Source organism: Trachymyrmex cornetzi, unplaced genomic scaffold (genome assembly GCF_001594075.2).
Source record: "Trachymyrmex cornetzi isolate Tcor2-1 unplaced genomic scaffold, Tcor1.1 scaffold248, whole genome shotgun sequence".
In the NCBI taxonomy this organism is placed as follows: domain Eukaryota; kingdom Metazoa; phylum Arthropoda; class Insecta; order Hymenoptera; family Formicidae; genus Trachymyrmex; species Trachymyrmex cornetzi.
In genome coordinates this window covers 2357757-2376525 of record NW_017297144.1, presented here as the reverse complement: position 1 = coordinate 2376525, position 18769 = coordinate 2357757, and the positions used below count along the sequence as shown (strand labels likewise).

Below are 18769 nucleotides of genomic sequence, written 5' to 3'. Positions count from 1 at the left end.
ATCATAAGCCTTTCCGCCGCGCTTTGCACACGCTCGCGGATATTTACAGTATCGCCCATGGGCTGGCTCTCGTCCACGTCTCGCTCGAAGATGTTCTTGGACGTCGAGAGACTGGATGTATTCGTGAGGCTGCAATATATTTTGTAATTGTACAGCAACTCATTAAACATCGTTCAAACCGTCAAAACGATAAAAACCGTTAATGTACAAGGAAAAAACGATTCTGCTAAAGTATCTAAAAATAAGAACTCCAACTCTTCAGATTTGTATCTACACTGAGAGAAAAATGTTTTGTATTTGTAACTATAATTATGATTATTACTGCTATAATAATAATAATAACAACAGTAACTATATATATAGTTTTAGCAACAAATGTATATAGTTGGCAACCTAAAATGACTATAATTATAACCATAAAATAGTTGAAATTACCATAAAAATGATTCAAGTGATTATAATATTTTTTATGGTTGTCCCAAAATATAACTATAAAATTATTCTTTAAATTTATTAAATTCTTTTTTTTTGGCATTTACTAAAATTTATAAAAATACAAAGAAACTGTGTCTTCCTTTCCGCGATTCTTCGACGAACTAATCGAAGATGATTATGAGGTCGTAAAAGTCGCACACTTGACTTGTTTTGAGTCGGTAAATGTTTATAGGAAAAGGCCAGTTACGTCTAAAGTGTATGATTATACTTCCGGGAAGATACATCGAATGCGTCAATCGTTGATCTCAATTATCCTTTTTCAATCCTTTTCGATCCTTTCTCAAAATAGTATTACTCTCAAGTTTCCATCTTTTTATTTACGCAGAATCGGAAACGATTCTCAATCCGAAAAATTTCAAAAGTATAGCGCAATATCTCGTAAACAGACGCAAGTATCTTATTTATCTTCTCTTTTTCTCCATCTCTTTCTTTTTCAATGAGATTTATCATCCACATCTCGGAGAATGAATGAGATCCGGAATCAGTAATCAATCTCCCCGAATTTTCTTTTTACCGACCAGTTATTTGAATTCATTATACACATAAATTCAAACCAGCTATATCTGTTTACAAGATCTTATTATTTATAGAGATTTCGCTCTGAAATTAAACCTCATGTCTCGTGTTTTCCATAAATCTTACAAGTCAATTACAGATCGTAATTAGGCATGTCCTTTATCAGTTGAACTTCTTGCACAATTCATCTTTTCTTTTCTCCAAAGTGAAAAGAAAAAAAAAAGATGATTATGTCCTCTCCGTGAATATTTCGTCAGACATGAATACGGTTATAAATAGAAGAAAGGGAAATTAATCAAGCTTTGCAATGAAAAATAGCGATTCTTAGTTTAATAAACGACTGCGTCGGATCCGCCTTAGAACGCGAATTCTCCACACCTGTTAAGGCGTTACACCGCTGCTGCATTTAGGCCATGTTTAACGGGCGCTAGCTACATGCCGGAGAAGAGCACGCGAGTGAGCGCGTGTATGTGTGAGTGTTTTGTGTGTGTGTGTGGAATATGAGGCGTGAATCGGCTGACGTTTGGCCCTCGCCCGACTGTACGAGAGCAAAAGATTCTCTGAATGAACTCTAAAGATAGACTCCGTAACACACGCCCTTCCCTTTCACCGCCTCGCCTCGTCTTCTTCCTCAACCTCTTCTCGAATGTTCTCTGCTTCCCTCTCTTTATCAAGCTGCTGAAGCTGCATCTACCTTGCGCATGTATTTTTGCATCATTTAGCGATTATCTTCATACAATATGGAAAGAACGATTTTACTGAAATTAGAAGTATCTAAAAATTTCATTAAACTATTAAAATAATTATGTAAGACGGTCAAACATAATGAACAATGCTGCAAAAAATTTTGATATTCTAGCAACCAGTTTGTGCATCCTATATAATTATTTTAATTAATAATGTTATTCATAGATTTGTATCTAGTAAATTTTACTTTAATAATTCCGTTCTTTCGGTGACAAACTTGTGAGAAATAATAATTTGGTTTCCTAATTGTTTCCCTAAACTAAAATTTATACATTTACAGAAACTATAAAATATACTATTTTGTATTGTATTTTGTAATGTTTTTATTTTTCTTATTTTCTGTTATTGTTTTTTATATCTTTTCAATTATACTTGAGTGAAACGAGCAATGGAGACTTATTATGTTTTTTTACTCTATTAGCCTTTTATATCGCATTGTCGTATTTCAAATATTAAGAATCCTGTTAATTTAAGTTTTTAAAATATACTATTATTATACTGTAATTTTTCGTCTAGCATAAAGATATATTTACACAATTAAAGGTAAAAGTACTAATCTTTGTAAAAAAAAGCACAACTTTATATATTAATTTCTACTGTAAATTGTGTAATTTTTACATATATTATTCACGTAATTCATTTCATACATTTCTTTACAATACATCCAACGCAAGAATCGTGATGCAACGGAGCTCGAGGCGATTTAAAAAAATTTCTCACGGTGTTTGCATACCCCGAGCCTTTTTGTTTTCTTTTCTTCTTCGTGCTGGCGATATAGCGAGAGAGATACTCTCTCTTGGGTCGCGTGTGTGGGTGGGCAACTCGGCGGTCGGTCTCGATTTTGATCGCGGGGCCTCCGCGAAACTCCGCAACGATCGATCCGCCGCGGATGCAGAAAAAAAGCGCGTCTCGTCCCGGTGGTATATAAGAAACACCGCGTGGGCCGCGGCAGAAGGACAAGGAGAACGGGTGTGACTGAAAACGAGGCGAGGAGGCCGCTATGCGTACGTGCGTGCGTGCGTGTTTAGTCGCGGTCCATGGCCGGTCACCTAACGCACTGTGCGTTGCTCTCGCCTTTTTCTCCCTTTCCTTTTTACTGCGGCAAAGGAAAGAAACTTTGTTTGCGTCCCAATATAAATATTGACCATTCAGAAGTAACGCCGACGGAATTGATTATGTCTGGCCTTCGTGTGTAGAAACTTATTATCAGAAACCGCGCGTTATTTATTCTTCAATTGCGCACGCCGCTTGTCATTTTTAAGTTTGCGGACAAATGTGGAAACGGCCGAGCGTGAAAGGGAAATTTTAATATGGCAACGCGACGTCCTGATCGATGCAAAGTATGGATTTGATTACGAACCGTGTCTTGGGTTGAGATTATACCGGACGGGAATAAACATCAGATGGTCTGTCCACTACCCTTGAATTACTCTCCAGCACCGCACAAGTGCGCAAAGGTCAAGTGCACGAGGGGTTAACCGCGCTCTTTAACACTTCAAATTACGCGCTCGCTATTTTAAGTGAAAGCAATGCGCGCATCGTGGATGGGGTAATTTTTCCTCTACCCCAGAACGTTACGAGACAATTACGTGGAACGAAAGATTTAATACTTTACTATGCACGGAAAGAATAGTATTGCTGAAGCATCTAAAAATTTAGCTAGATATATGTGGATCTGAAAATAATTTTATTAAGCCATCGAAATAATTATTTTATTAATGTAAAAGTAATTATATAGGATACGTGAGCATGATGAGAAATATTGCAGTTTTGACATTCTGCTAACCAATTTTAGCATCCTATATAATTTATTTTGATGATCCAACAAAATTATTTTTACATCTATATTTAACTAAATTTTTTAACATTTCAGCAAAATCGTTCTTTCGGTGTATCTAATTTTTAATTAAGTAACTTAATCGCAATACAGAATGCAAGAGTACTTTATCAAAATAAATTTGTCAAATTTAATCGTAAGATAAAAAAGAGATCAATTTTTAATTACATGTATGAATGAAAACTGATTTCTTAATTTAAACATATTCGTTAAAGATGTAGAAAGAAACAAAGAGATAAGTTGTGAAAAGCGTGCCAACACGAGCTGCCGGTCGTCGTCTATTCGACCACCTGTTTGCTTCTACTTGTCGGGTCGAACAAGCGGGAAAACGCGAACGCGTCAAATCTCTCCCTTTTTCTCCTGTATTTTTTAGAAATCCACGTTGACATCAAGGATTATTTTTTTTTATCAGGACACGTCAAAGATCAATATAGATCTTCGACTCAACAATCAGGATTTTCTATCATGACTTTGATTCACAGGCTTTAAAAACCTCAGAAGTGGCGAGATTTCCACGTGGTTTATGACAATAAAATGTCATTTGTTATTTTAGAATCAAAAAGATAGATCTTCGACTCGACAATCAGGATTTTCTAACACGACTTTGATTGGCAGGCTTTAAAAACCTCAGAAGTGGCGAGATTTCCACGTAGTTTATCGCATAAAATATTATTTTGATTATTTTAGAGTCAATACGAGATTAAATGTAATTCTGAAATTCACGAACGCGATCCAATGGAACAGCGAACAAGTGAAATTTAATGTATCCTCGTGTCCCAAGTTATTTATATACAGTGGTTGCGTTCGGTAGAAAAAGCAGCTTCGCACTGTTGCAAAAATTCTTTAATGTGACTGGTTTTGCCGTTAATTTCTCACTGGATCTAAATGTATAAACCAATGGCTGCGTTGAGTAGAAAAAGCAGTTTTGCAACATTATAAAATTCTTCAATACGATTGGTTCTTACCTCTTGGTCCCTCATGGATCTGAATGTATAAACCAATCATATTAAAGAATTTTAGTTTCTGCTTTCACTGCCAAACATAGTTTTGCTATGTTTGCCAACCAATTGATAGTTTTCTTCACTGGACTATTCCCCTCTACATCTAAAAGTATAATAAAGTATAATTCGATCAGCGTGAAGAAAACTCCCAATAGTTACAAAATAAACATTCTATCGAACACGATCGATCACACTAAAGAATCTTACGACAGTTACAAAGTTGCTTTTTCCGTTGAGCGTAGTCGGTGTTGCTGTACTATCGTCGTAGCTTGTAAATTGTAACTTACAAACTATATGTAACATCGCCAGTATCATAACATTGGTGTAGCTGACACGATCGAGATACATTCGAGATATTTCTCGAATTTCGTCCGCGGGAAGATTTCAATGAGTGATGCAACGGGACTTACTTCGTTATTCGTTCTTTCGCACTCTTGGATCCTGGTTTATCTCGCGCTTCTGGATCTCCTCTCGCCGGCGTGTTCCAAAAGAAACTGGGTCCCTGTTTCTCTGTCTTGTTATCTCTTACTCTCTTCCCTGTCTCTCTTCGCCTCCTCACTGGACCTAGCGAATTAGGATTCCCGTTCTCCTTTTCGTTCACTTTTGACACTCGCCGCTACGATTGACACCCGGTGTCCCCGAACAATAGCTGAACGACGCGAACACTGAACGAACCGACGAACGCGAGGGAGGGGGGGAGGAGGGGAACTGGCTCCTCGGGTTTCGTGGACGAAATCAAGTTGCGTGTATATTATACGTATATATAGAGTGCGTTTGCGGAAGGATCGCGGATCTTTCTGATGCTGTGCGTCGTCTTATCAACGTGCGTATTATCTTTCAGCCGGTTGATACGTCTCCTTCCTCTTTGCGGCGCACGGTGCCTGTGTACGTGAACGTGTGTGGTGAACAGCTCTCACGCGGTACGCGATACTCCGGCGCTCTGCAGAGGCGTGCGTGAGTATAGTAGTAGTCGTAATAGTAGCAGTAGTAACGGCGGCGGACGGCGGACAAGAGAGATGCGTCGTCTCGCGTGGAGGCTCGAGCTAACATTAACTAGCACGGACTGCAGCCGCTTATAATATGGCCCGGCCGCGAACCAATGGGATTCCGCGCTCCTTGCCAGACCCCCACCGACCCCCCGGACCCCTCTCTATCGTCACCCTACCGTCGTTCTCGGACCCCCCTCGCGCTGCTTCCCGCGCTTTGGTCCAGAGTGCTCTCCTCCTCCTCCTCCTCCTCCTCCTCCTCCAACTCCTCCTCGTCCTCTTCCTCCTCCTCCACCGCAGCTACTCCTTCGCTCCCTGCGCGCACCCTTCCTTGCTGCGGTCCAACTCTCTCCCTCCGTCGTCGGTCCGTCGTCCTCTCGTGTGAGAGAGCCCGAGACCCCCCGCGTGTTATTCCCGATTGTCGTTCCTCCTTCGTCCTCTCATCTCTTTGTGCGCGTGTACGGCTCTTCGCGTATCTCCGTCTCCCTCCGTCTTGAATTACACTAATACACACTCTTATATATACCTATACACTCGCAAGGGTATTTATATTCGCTATAAACTTTATTTTATGTTTTATTATTAGAGTAAGCTCTAGTTGTGCATGTACTTTTTGTCTAGCACTTGAGGGGGCTTGTTCCAGAGTGCATAATAAATGACGCATTCTCTTTCTCTCTCTCTCTCTTTCCAACGTTCGGAGTCTCGGTACCACACGCACCTTTTTCTTTCTCCTCTTCTTTTCCCTTTTCTCTCCTCTCGCCGTTCCTTCTTACGTACATACGTATATCCTGCCTCCTCTCCCTGTCACCGCATCCTTGTTTGATTCCGTTGACTCTCCTTATTCTTCTTTCCCTATGGGGCCCCGCTAGCATACACGGGGAGAGATAGAGAGGAACGATGGCGTGGAGATGGACAACGACAGGGAAAAGAGAGAGGGAACAAGGGGGACCAACTCGCGGCGACTCTCAAGCTCTCGACATGGGTCGGGGACCGGGGAACTCCCGGAACGAGCGCGGGGCCTCCGACACGCTGCAACGCGCTGGAGAACGCGGTTACGCGAGCGCGAGTAGTCAATTGTATCGCTACGGTAACGAGAGAGTAGTACACAGGTAGATGAGAGCGCCTCGAGAGCGTTACTTCCTTCCGCGTCGTAAATCGACGTCCGTTTACGTGGAGACAGCAGGCCTCACGTATAACTTAAATGTCAACACGGAAAGAATAATTTGACTGACTGAAGAAAACGTGCTGCATGCATCAAAAATATCAAAAAATGCTATCACGTAAAAACGATAGATCACATTCGAAATAGGTATTCTTGATGGCCAAATCTTGGGATCCTATGGTTTTTGTACCCGACTTGAGCTGGAATGTTTTGACCATTTTAACTTTGACACAAAATACCCCGAGAATGCATTTTTGTACAGAACAGGTTACAGAATCCATAGGATCCCAAGAGATTTGATCATCTAGATTCTAGAATATCTATTTCAAACAATCTTTCAATTGGTAACATTAAGTCTTTGTCACTTTTGCAATGTTCTCTTGTGAAGTATCTAAAAATTTAGTAGGTTTGAAAATAATGTTCTTGAACCATTAAAATAATTATGTATAAATCTTAAGCATAATGAACAATCCTGCACAAAGATTTGACATTCTGTTAAATATTAAAAGAGGAATAGTCCCAATTCCTTGAATTAAATAACATCTTGCTTTTAATTTCCATGTGTATCAAAATGTAAATCAATCCGTTTGTGGTTAGTTTCAAAGTAAACATTCATATTAATTTGCACTTAGTAAATAACGAACTAAATTTAAATTAAAATTGAATACATATCTCGAGTTAAATTGTTTAATTTCATTAGTTAATCAACATATTGAGGAATCAGTGGCGATCAATAGAAATAATTAAAAATAAATCAAATTCGGTATAATTTGACATTATAAACTCGTGTAGTAAGTCTGTGTTTTACATAATTATTTTGATGGTCCAACAACATTATTTTCAGATCTGTCTAGCTAAATTTTTAGATATTTCGGTGATACCGTTCTTTCTGTAAAAAAATTACACGCAATATGTATGGCTTCATACATTCTGCATTTTCTTTTCTTCCGCTGATATTTTTGTCCACTGACCTCGTTGAAAGTTTATCTTCTGAGAGGAAGACTCAATTTATCTGCGGAACTAATCACAGCGGTTACAAATTGGTAATTAAAAATAAAATATACGCATTAATGTGTACACTTAAATAAGTCCGGCGACCGGCTGCAAATAGTAAAGATACGGATAACAAAAATACATGGTCGTAACAAAAATCACACTGCAATTAAGACATTGTTACGAAGTTCCATTACGCAACGACATAATGTTCCGGCAATTACATCGCGTGTAAGATAGTTTAAATGGAAAAGTGACTCGTAAATATCTCGTGGGTATAAATTCGTTTAATCGAAAAAAATTAAAAATTTTGCAGAATTAGCGAGTTTCACGAAATTCATTTCATGGCTGCGTTTTACAAATTTTATATTTTCAAGTTGTTTTGTTTTCTTTTTTGAATCTGTCAAATTAGGGTCAAATAACTTTTAATAACAAGTTAAACTAGATCACTATATAAATAAATCAAGCACGACACATTACAAAAATTTCAAAATTTAATAAACATTAAAAATCGTGTATAAACTGAAAAAAATAAACGTTTAAAATTGGATACGTTTTACAAACTATTTATTAAACGTTTCGATGATTTAATAATTGTACATTTAACATTAATAACTTTAATGATGAAAGAAAATATATTTAATGACTTTATATAGATAAGAAAAGATTTCAATTTTAATTAAATATTTTTTTAATCTGCTTGAATAAGTAAAGAGAGGTTAAATGAGACGGTCGAGGCTAGTATTTGGCCCTTCCTTACTTCATTCATTTATTCATACAACATTCCAGTTTAACTTATATTATTGAAACCTATATTGTTAAAATTAGGGTTGTCAGACCCTAATAGACCCTAATTTATCATGTTTAAAAAGAAAATGATTTGGAAAAACAAAATCCGTAACGCAGTGGTTTCAAGGTGAAGGTCGTTAAATCTGTAAAATTTTCAATTTTTTCGGTCCTTCTAAGAATTTTTTTCTTTGTAAGACTCCACAATTCTTGAAACCCCGACTTATAAATATACCTGTTACGAGCCCGATACATGCTTTCACTCTACAAATTTCTGATGCAACTTTAACGGATGTTTGCCAAGAATTCGGCAGGTAAACGGTACAAGGAAGGTGGCTATTGTCCACGATCGTCTTTTAATATAAAATAAGAAAGATTTTGGCAACCGAGATTTGGAACGATCACGTTTCCTGCAAACTTACTGGAAGGTTGCATCAACCGAGAGAGTAGGGACACTGGTTGCACGATCCACGTGTCATAGAGTGCCGTACATAATGACACGGCGACTTCTCCACCGTTTCCTTTTTCTTGCCCCCCTTGGCTCGAGGCAACGAAAAGAATTCCAGAGGTGAGAGCAATTATTCCATTCGCTTGTCCGTCTATCTAATTGACATATTGCATTTGCATGGTAATCGCCTTTGTAACCGACTCGGTACCGTCTCTGCAAATGTCTCACGAAGGAGCGTAAAGGGCATGAATTAATTATCGAGCGTCAATGAATGCGAGCCGATAATTGCGACTGCGAAAGAGCAATACCTACGGAAAATTATCACACGATTATATACACGTGTATGGCGTGACGCAGTTATATAACAAAGATGATTATTGTTTCGCATCTTATTGGTAAAGAAAAAAAAAATTTTTACAATGTAAACTAATAGAATGAGTTCTTTTTTATCGAGACGCGGGATTTAAATCCGTAAAAGTAATACATTTTTGCAATAAGTTCTTTGCAATGGTTTGATGTAATAGTAAGATGTTTGTTAACTTTATTATTAATCCTAATTGGTACTCATTCCAAAATTTCCTTAATTTGCTCACCTAAGCCTATATATTATTAGTTTTGATTTCATTTCAAATCTGACAGTAATAGACGCCCAATTTATTTAACTGAAAGGCGTATTAAAAAATTTACCTAGAAATATTATTAGACATCAAAGTCTCGATCATATTTATTTGTGTTATTCACATTGCAGTCTTGTAAATATATTATTGATAATAAATTTTATTAGGCTTGAATGTCAATGCTAACGACGTTTTAATAGTTCTTGCTTCTCATCGTCAGAAATTTAAATATCGTTAACAGGTGTATTATCGAGTGCACCTTGATTTACGTATTAGCGTGCATAATCGCCGGCTATTTCTGGCCCGTTTAGTGGCAGGCACAAGATAAGGTGGATAGAGATAAATTTTCATTACGGTTTTAAGGTCGATAACTTGCGACGACGAGCGCACGTTGCGGAAAGAGCGTAATAAAAGCGCTCGCGGGCACGGAACTGAAAGGGAAAATGACATGCGAGAACGAGTTTTCGGATCGAACCATCGAGCGATAGCCAATAACAAACAAGTTTTACGCCACGAGCAGAACAGGAGATAAGACGATAAACTGGATATTTATTATGAAAGATCAACTTAGGTTTAGCTAATCTGTCACTTAAAATACCAAAAACAAATGCGCAACACTTTTCTCTCGAATAAATAGACGCGCCAGACTTTTCTATTTGGCCAGATTTTTTAACAAACAGAGGAAGATTACAAAACAATCTCAATTGCACTTATATTTTTAAATTTGATTTTGTCGAAGTTTTATGATATCAAAAATAAAGGAAAAGGTCAAATAAATGAAAGAAAATAGTAATTTTTCAATTTAACTTAATTTATTTTACCAAATTACAAAAAACAAAGGAAAAGGCCAAATGAACGAGCAACATATAAAGAGGGAAACAATAATTCATCAATATAATATAATAAAATATTAAGATTATTTAAAAAAATTAATTTGTTATAAGCTTGTTAAAAGCAAATATACATTAAACTTTTGTCGAGTACATCGAATCCGCGAATTCTAGTTAAGGAAATTTGAGAGCGAATACTAATTAAGGCTAACTGAATGGTCTCGGAAAGGGTTTAATTCGTTTGACAACGATATTTTATAAATAGGACTAATCGAATGAAGGAATTCTTCTCCGGTGACGTTTCTTACGACTTTAATGTTTCTAGAATGTTTCTCATTGGAAAAAGGTGATGCACCAAAGATGATGCATCTTACGTAGCATCCAATCGCATGATCTCTGTTATTACCCGTCGGAACATGATGAATGACGTTTGCGCGAAATCAGATAAGCGGCGCGAGCATTTAGCATTTCTGCAGAAAAACTGAAAATATCTATACACGAGATTTAACAGCATCGCTCGGCCGATCTTTCATAAATACAGAGATCTAATAGCATCGTGCGGCTAATTAGTTAATTCTCTGCCGGGTTTTCTCGGCGCTACGTACTGACATTTTCCACGAACTTATTTTTTTCACTTCCTCACGTTAAGTACAAAAAGGCATTGCATAATGTTACAGCTTCGCGTCAAGAAAAGCTCGCGGGGATGATTCACGCAACTAAATTGCTGCGTAATGCCGGGGAGGTATTACAATTAAATGTAATTATATTATACTTGATAAGTGTACCAACTGATATCTTTGTCTTATATGGTTACGAGCGATGATATATAGCTGGAAATATGTAATACAAATATAATTCCAAGAGTCGTGACTTACTATTAAATATCCAATATGAGTTATAGCGTCTCAAGGAGTTCATTTGGAATCGCTTACACACTTCTTACGCTTCTTCTTAATTCCCTTACAGAAATCTAAATAATTACTTATAAGTATTGAACATTGTTGTTCAATATTTTTTATTACTTCAAATAAATATAATTAGTTATTATCTTTCAGTAATAAATTGGTCAGTATCAGATTTCTATAAAAGTTGATTAAGATATAATAATTTCTAAAGAGAAAGAGAGAAAAGACAAATCTGATTGGAAAATGATTTTGTTGGATTATGAAAATAATTCTGTAGAACATTGATGGCAATGCTGCAAAAGATTTTAACATTCCAGTAAATAATTTTTTTAAGTGTTGTACAAACAAAATTATTTTTACATCTGTATCTAATTCTTTAGATAGTTCAGCAAAACAATTTTTTCCGTATTGTTAGCAATCATTTAAATCTATTTATGTTCATTCAGTGTAAAATATAAAATGATAATTTTGTTATGTCATTGCAAAATTTATTAATAACTTGATTAATTGATTTTTTATTAATGACTGATTTACGCGCCATTGTTTATAACGCACGCGTGAGCCGATTCATACACGTGTCTTCATCAACCTATCGCCGAACGAATAGACAAATAAAGAGAATATGACATAAATATTTTTCCCCTTTTTTTGTAACCGTGGAAATGCGGTATTATATGTATTATAACGTGTCTATGAATCAGATTTACACCTGACGTTTTTTTTTATCAACAACTAGCGCATTAATCTTTTAGTGAAAAAACCTGCATCTAAAAAATAGAATTTTATAAACTATATTTGTACTTTTATAGATTTTTAGCTGCTAGTTTTTTTAGCTGCTTCTATATATATATATATTTTTTAATTAACATCTAAAAGTATAATTTATAAAATTATATTTTTAGCTGCTAGTTTGATAACATGAAAATTAGCTAATTACTAGTAAAAAAAAGCATCGTATAATCAGGTCTTAGTGATCTGTGAAGTTGCAAAAAGAAAAAAAAGCTACGACACGTGTCCGCACACATTTACGCTTCGCGTAAGACGTACGTACGATAGTATATTATAGATAGAACAGTAAATTATACTGATGTATCTCCGAGGCGACCAAGCCAGCAATCATTTTTCTGATTATGAATGTACGTAATGATCCAAGACATTTCGCATGATATGCATCGATTGTACCAATCGTCCACATCGGTTATGAAATAAACGTCACGTGTATAATTGCGAATTCGTTTAGATTTGAAAGACAACGTTCTTTCCATTCGGTTTTTTCTTTCTTAAGGAAAGCTCGAGGAGTAAACGAAAGTCATCTTATATTAATGAGACACCCTGTATTAATCCGCGAACGCGGAACCTGACCGATTGATGTATCAACACGTTGATTGCCTCATCCTCGCTCGGCCTTGTGATGAAAAAACGCAGCGGATAACTGTATTTCAAGTTTCCTGCGATTTCTCGTTGCTTGAAGGTACCGCTAGTGCACGTCGCGTAAATCCTGACTAGTTAAACTATAAAATGTGTCGAATATTTTATAATCGCGCCTTGATTGTAACAGCGTTTAATGTCGCATTTAGCAGCTGTCATCAATTTTAGGTGACACTTTAATAACTGAATAATTAACAATTAAAGCTGTCATTTGCATAGCCTCGAGCACTGAAATCGTATATAAATTACATGTGTTAGTCGTAAATTAACCGCACGCCTCACCAAAACTATATCGTAAAAATTTAATCTTCTGGAACTAACGATGGATTTATTGGATTTATTTAATTATCACTTAGTGTTATAAATCGCTTCATCCAAAATGTGAAATAATTTTTTTTATGTTACATCACAATTTTGGATTATTCTTATTAAAATATATATACTTAGTATCTCTCTATTCTTTTTTTTTAGTAAAAATATTTTGTATTTGTAAAAATGGTCCATTTACATCTTTGTTAAAATTTTGTGTTCAATTTTCAACACGTGCAAGTATTAATTTAACATGATGTGATTATGCTTTTGAGGCTTCCATAAGTACTTTATATACAAAAGCTATTATATATTTCGCGGATTATGTCATTTCTGTTCCTTAAAATTAGTGTCTTTTAATTATCATAAATTAAATTGGATCTCACAGATCCAACATTAGTAACTGTGTTATAGATTTTAGCGTCAACTCCGGAGGGTTAAAAGTAGTAATTTTCATCAAAATCTTAGAGCACAAAAATAAATTAAGAACTGAATAAAACGAAAGATTTTTTACAAAAATCCAGTACTAATCAATTTAATAATATTCTGAAAAATAGTGATTAATAACTTATTTTAAATATTAAAAGCACTAAAAATAATAGTACTTTTAATTCTTAGAATAAATTATTAATTACTATTTTTCAAGTTATACTTTTAATATTCTTTACTAACTTTTAATATTCAGTATATCAAAATATCAAAGTAGTAATTACTATCTTTAGTATTAAATTTCTGTAAAAGTCGTTAATGTAATTAGCAAATAAGTATCGTTATGGAAATACTGTCGCTATCTCCGAGTGATCAGATCATTAATCGCCGCCAAATTAAAGATCGTTCCGCTCAAAACGACACGTGAATACGAATTACTCGCTGAACTATGCATCATAAATAATTTCGCCATTGCAATCAGTACAGCCGGATCTCCACTGATTTATCGATGTTGAACGACAAGTCGATCGTGGGTGCGAGAGATCCAATCTTATTCTGGCTTCTTCTCTGTCCGATATGCACCGTCAATAACGGCAATAAGGAAGGAATACTGCGGCCGCGTGGCTACTTTCGTTTTGCAAGGCCTTCTACGGCGCATTAACCCGAACTCGTAGGATTTATTCCGGCGACAAGGTTAAGAATCGATAAAATATAAAAATGATCTGCTGCAAATGCAAAAAATAAAAATCCGTCTATGTCAATGTAAGTGTTTTGGTAAATAATTTAATTATTCCAAAAATGTGTAAAAAAGAATTATAACTTTAGCTTAGGATCTGTAATGGATTTTTAAGAGGATCGATTCACAAATAAAAATAAGACTTCAGATCTCATATTAAAATCTGATGTAGAAACAATAAATGCTAAAAATAAAAATCTTGAATCTTCAGTTTCTTTCTCCCTATTTTTTTTAAAGAATGTTTATCTTAGGTCCGTATTTATAATCATTATAGATCGATCCGCGATTGATCCTCATTTTGGGTGCCAGGTTTGAACCAAAGTTCACACTCATCTCCTTCAAACAAACAGAAGCACCGATAGTTTTTTTCGATTTTTGTCGGACCTTTTTTGCTTTTTTCAATTATGATTATTGATCGGATGGTGATCGAGTCAAAATCGCAGCGTGCTTACCTTGTTTGAGATCATAGTGTACATATGTAGATCGAGAACGGCGAGAGGCTCGACAGCGGCCAAAAAAAGTATCGCCAATCCACCAGAGTGTCGTAGGCGTATATTTGCGGGCCAAGTCCCAATTCAGATTCCCACGTGTCTTCCTACACGCCTTTTTGTCACTTTTTCCCGAGATACTAGTCACCCTTCGCGTCCACCACCGTTCTTACTCGCAGAATGTCCACGTATAATACCGATGTCGTGAAGGGTGGAGGGTTTGTCCGCATAATCGGTAGTAACGCGCTTTTTCACCACGCACCCTTTGTAGTTTCGAGTCTCACGAACGATCTCATTGTTCCCGAAAGAGAGTCACGTAACGCGTAGATTCCTAGAGAGATTCTCGCTCTTCAGTTCGCCACTCGCGAGAATATTTCTCGAATTATTTTCCAACATCGGGGAAAATCGCGCGATTGGCCTTCTACCCGTTACTACAATGCGTCGATACTTATCGCTCTCCATACTTTGCGGTGCTATGTTCATCTGCCTTGTTGACCAAGTCCTGAACAGTCACGATCAACGTCAACTTAACGCACACCGAGAGAAAAGTGTTTGGTATTTGTGACTATACATGATAAAATAATTATATAGTTAGTAGCTTTATTTTTATAGTCACTGCTATAATTTAGTAATAATAATTATTAAGTTTTATCAAAAAAATATATAACCGAAAATGACTGTAAATTATAGTTAGATTTCGTTAAAAGATTTTGTTATATATAAAAAATAAAAATTATTTTATTTTTTCTCTCAATGCAAGAAAAAGGAGGTTACAATTTAATTATTTTATTTTATTAAAAAATTATGGAATTAAAATTATTTTATTTTATGTTTTTCTCAACGCATAAAAAAGCAAGTACGATATCCACAAACATGATAAAATTATAGCACTGTCAACTTGCACTGTCTTTATAAATGAGAAAGAGATTTCTCGTAATTAGGACTGTATCATTTGCAGAGGTAATCGAGTCGCTCGCATAGGAAGAACCTTCGTATCGGGGACCGCGCACGAGTACTCTCTCTCTCTTTCTCTCTCTCTCTCTCTGATGGGTTATAATGTCCGTATCCGTGCCAGTCGGCGGTCGGTCCGGCCGATTTTCTCACGCTCACGAAGAGCGCCCGCAATCGCGCGCAACCGGATCACGTAGCGCGGAAAGGATTTAATTCATCGAAATTTAAAGGAACTCAAGTGCACCCATTCATTCGAAATGCGCTGTTTTGAGGAAAACTCCCCATGATCATCGAGAGCAACACTGTTAAACAATAATTTTAAGTTTCCCAGAATTCTTCACGACGCGCAATGTCACCTCCGACTTGGATCCTCTTCACTTTCTCTTACGAATTTTTTCGAGATTCCTTCTATGTTCCTTTTTAGGATACACAATTTCAACGAAAAATCGAAATCTCGTCAATCGTTTTGGAACGTTTCATGTGTTATCAACATGAGAATTTTCTTAGGCTATAAGACAGGGATAATTGAGTCTCAAAAGAACCGTCTTGGCCGAGAAGGTACAAAGAAACAATCATCAGAGGAAATCTAGAAGGTCCGATTCTCGGGATAGTGTCAGGAAGTTACCAAATAGGATCTTGGAGAGCAGGCAAATAAATGGTGGATGCACTTAAAATAAATCCTTCGTCGTAGAGTAGATATCCGGCTATCTCAAGAACCTGGGAATTCTTCTTATTACGAGCGATGAAAATTTCCGAAGACGTAAGTTCCGATAGTTCCACGAAACAATTTAGTCTCGGCGGCACAAAGTGTAACGCGCACAGTTTTCGAGGGAATTCCTCGGTATCTGAGAAGATCTCGTCTCCCTTGGCACCGTAATTCTCGTGACACGTAATTCTCGAACAGCACATGGAGGACATAGATTCGATTTGGGCGATCTTGGCGAATGCACGGCCGTCGAAGCCGAACAGGAGACCCGGCGACCGCGACGAGCATTACTGACAGCTTTATTCGCCGTGTCATGTGTTAGGGTCCAGAGAGCGTGTATGGGCTCAAGCTTGTGAATTCTCCTTCCCTCGCATGGAGTGCCTCATACCCTCGTAGGTACAGGGTACTTAACACAGTTGAACGAGGCGGACCCTCCCGCCGGGCGACGCGACGCGACGGGGACGTTTTCGCTCTCGCTTTGCAGACCCAGCTTCCGCGAATAGCCTCTACGATCCACCAGACGACCCGACCGGCCTGAATCTGTTTGCGCTGACGTAAAATCGCAGAACCGCATCGAGAGAAAGGATTTTATTAATTTAGCAAGCCACCAGTACCTACCTTTAACCGGTGATCGGTAAATATGTGACAACAAATTTTGTTGTTGTGATTGCTGCTAGTCTGCTATACCAACTAATTATTAGTAACAGAAACGAACTATATAGAATCTAATCTATCTTTTGGATAGATTTTAGGCTCCTTTACATAGAATTCGTAGATGATCGTGGAGTCTTAAGTCGTAGGAAATCGATCAAGCACAGTCAAATATAGGGAGAATACTTGACTGGAATTAGTCAATTTCTTACGATTTGGGACCTTGCAACCGTCTACTACTTATATACATATATGAGCCTCTTATTTGCTAGCGATACTATTGATTATTTGTTACATTGACGAATTAATTTGCAATCGTAACAAATCGATCGTTTTTTTAACAAATATCACATTTGCTTTCTCTTGATTTGTTCCTATAACAAAATCATTTCTCTCAGTGCGTGTCGCGTTAAGACGGAATTTCGGGAGAGGTGTGTTTGGAAAGAGAATGTGAAAAAAAAGATTTATCGAAACAACTAAAAACTTCACTGACCCAGCAAATCTACAGCCATTTTTGAGATCATTTTTTTATGTTAAAATAACAAGGTTGTACAGTTGATCAAATTAGTGATTGCAAGTAATATCATATTTGTTGCAATACACAGCAAATTTGTTAATACAGCAAAGATAACTTTCTACCGAAATCAATCCAATATATGTAAACAAAAATTTAAATAAATAAATTTAAATTAAATTTTATTTTATTCTTGAAAATCGTATTTTTTTGTCGCTATATAAATAAGACTCAGTTAAACTTATCGAAGCAAGGAATTTCACGTTGAACACGTCATTATGTCTTGATGTCGATCTACGTGACAATCTAATGACTAATATTTCTGGTGAAGGACTATCGCTACGTTCATAAGAAATTCGATCTCGCCGTTTAATTCCGCGACATACGGCACGAATATTTTTTTTCACAAAAGATATCGCAATTCGGAAGCAGATTGTTGCGCGCATAGTTTTAAGGAATTCGAACCTGAGAAGTCGAACTTTACGACACGAGGGAGCGAATGCCTTGTCCGCTGGTGAGCGGCCGCTGAACGCAACACCGGCAGGAAACTATTATACGGGAGTGACTCATGTGTACATTACAGACGATGATCTCGCAAGTCGGAAGACGCGCTCGCGCGCGAAAAGGAGAGAGAGACGGACAGACGGCGGGAATCAAGCACGGGATACAAGCAATTCATTCATCAATGGTTTATCCCAAAGGGAATGCTTGCGCGCTCGATTCAGCGCGCTTCTAGGAAACAGGAAGATACATCAGCCAGATGCCTCCTCCCCGCCGAACTCTTGTAGATTGTTCCTATTCTGCGAGAGAATAAGGCAGACCAGGGGATGAAAATAACTTGGGACGCTTGTAACACTGCAAGTTTATCTAAACAAATGAACGAGTTCAAAAATACACCAGTGAGCTTTTGCGCTAAAACGTGCAGTGTTTAAAATGATTACATTTAATACTAGACATTTAAAATGCCTATTACGGTCGGATCTTCATTGCTTTAAATAATTCAATCTTGAACTGTATATGTACTTGCATATATACCATATTGTAGTCTTTTGGCTTAGGACGCTCGCACGGAATACACACTCCAAATTTCTTGCAGTGAAATCTCACTTTAAGAGAGTGAAAATGCAACCACCCTTGGAAAAAAGTGAAAATATTTCACTTCTTGAAAAAAAGTGACGATCTTCACTCTTTTTAGAGTGAAATCTTACTTTTTTGGAATGAGATTTCACTTTTT

The 18769-nt window shown here is 36.9% G+C and overlaps 2 protein-coding genes across 5 annotated transcripts in view; one reads left to right on the top strand and one right to left on the bottom strand.

Annotated features, from left to right (window-relative positions):
• The window catches only part of ITP (ion transport peptide), a 33166-nt gene extending 28086 nt beyond the window's left edge, over positions 1-5080 (bottom strand). For both annotated transcript variants that reach the window (XM_018507978.1, XM_018507977.1), the window contains exon 1: positions 5007-5080. The gene's annotated coding sequence lies outside the window, so the exon portion shown is untranslated. The remainder of the gene's footprint in view (positions 1-5006) is intronic.
• Positions 1-18769, top strand: part of LOC108761433 (peroxisomal leader peptide-processing protease) — an 86822-nt gene that overhangs the window by 32629 nt on the left and 35424 nt on the right. Inside the window, exon 2 of one of the 3 annotated variants that reach the window (XM_018507975.1) lies at positions 5438-5550. The exons of 1 other annotated variant lie outside the window; for it this stretch is intronic. The gene's annotated coding sequence lies outside the window, so the exon portion shown is untranslated. Of the gene's footprint in view, positions 1-5437; positions 5551-18769 lie in introns of those variants that run through there. One more of the 3 variants, XM_018507976.1, reaches the window with a different exon arrangement.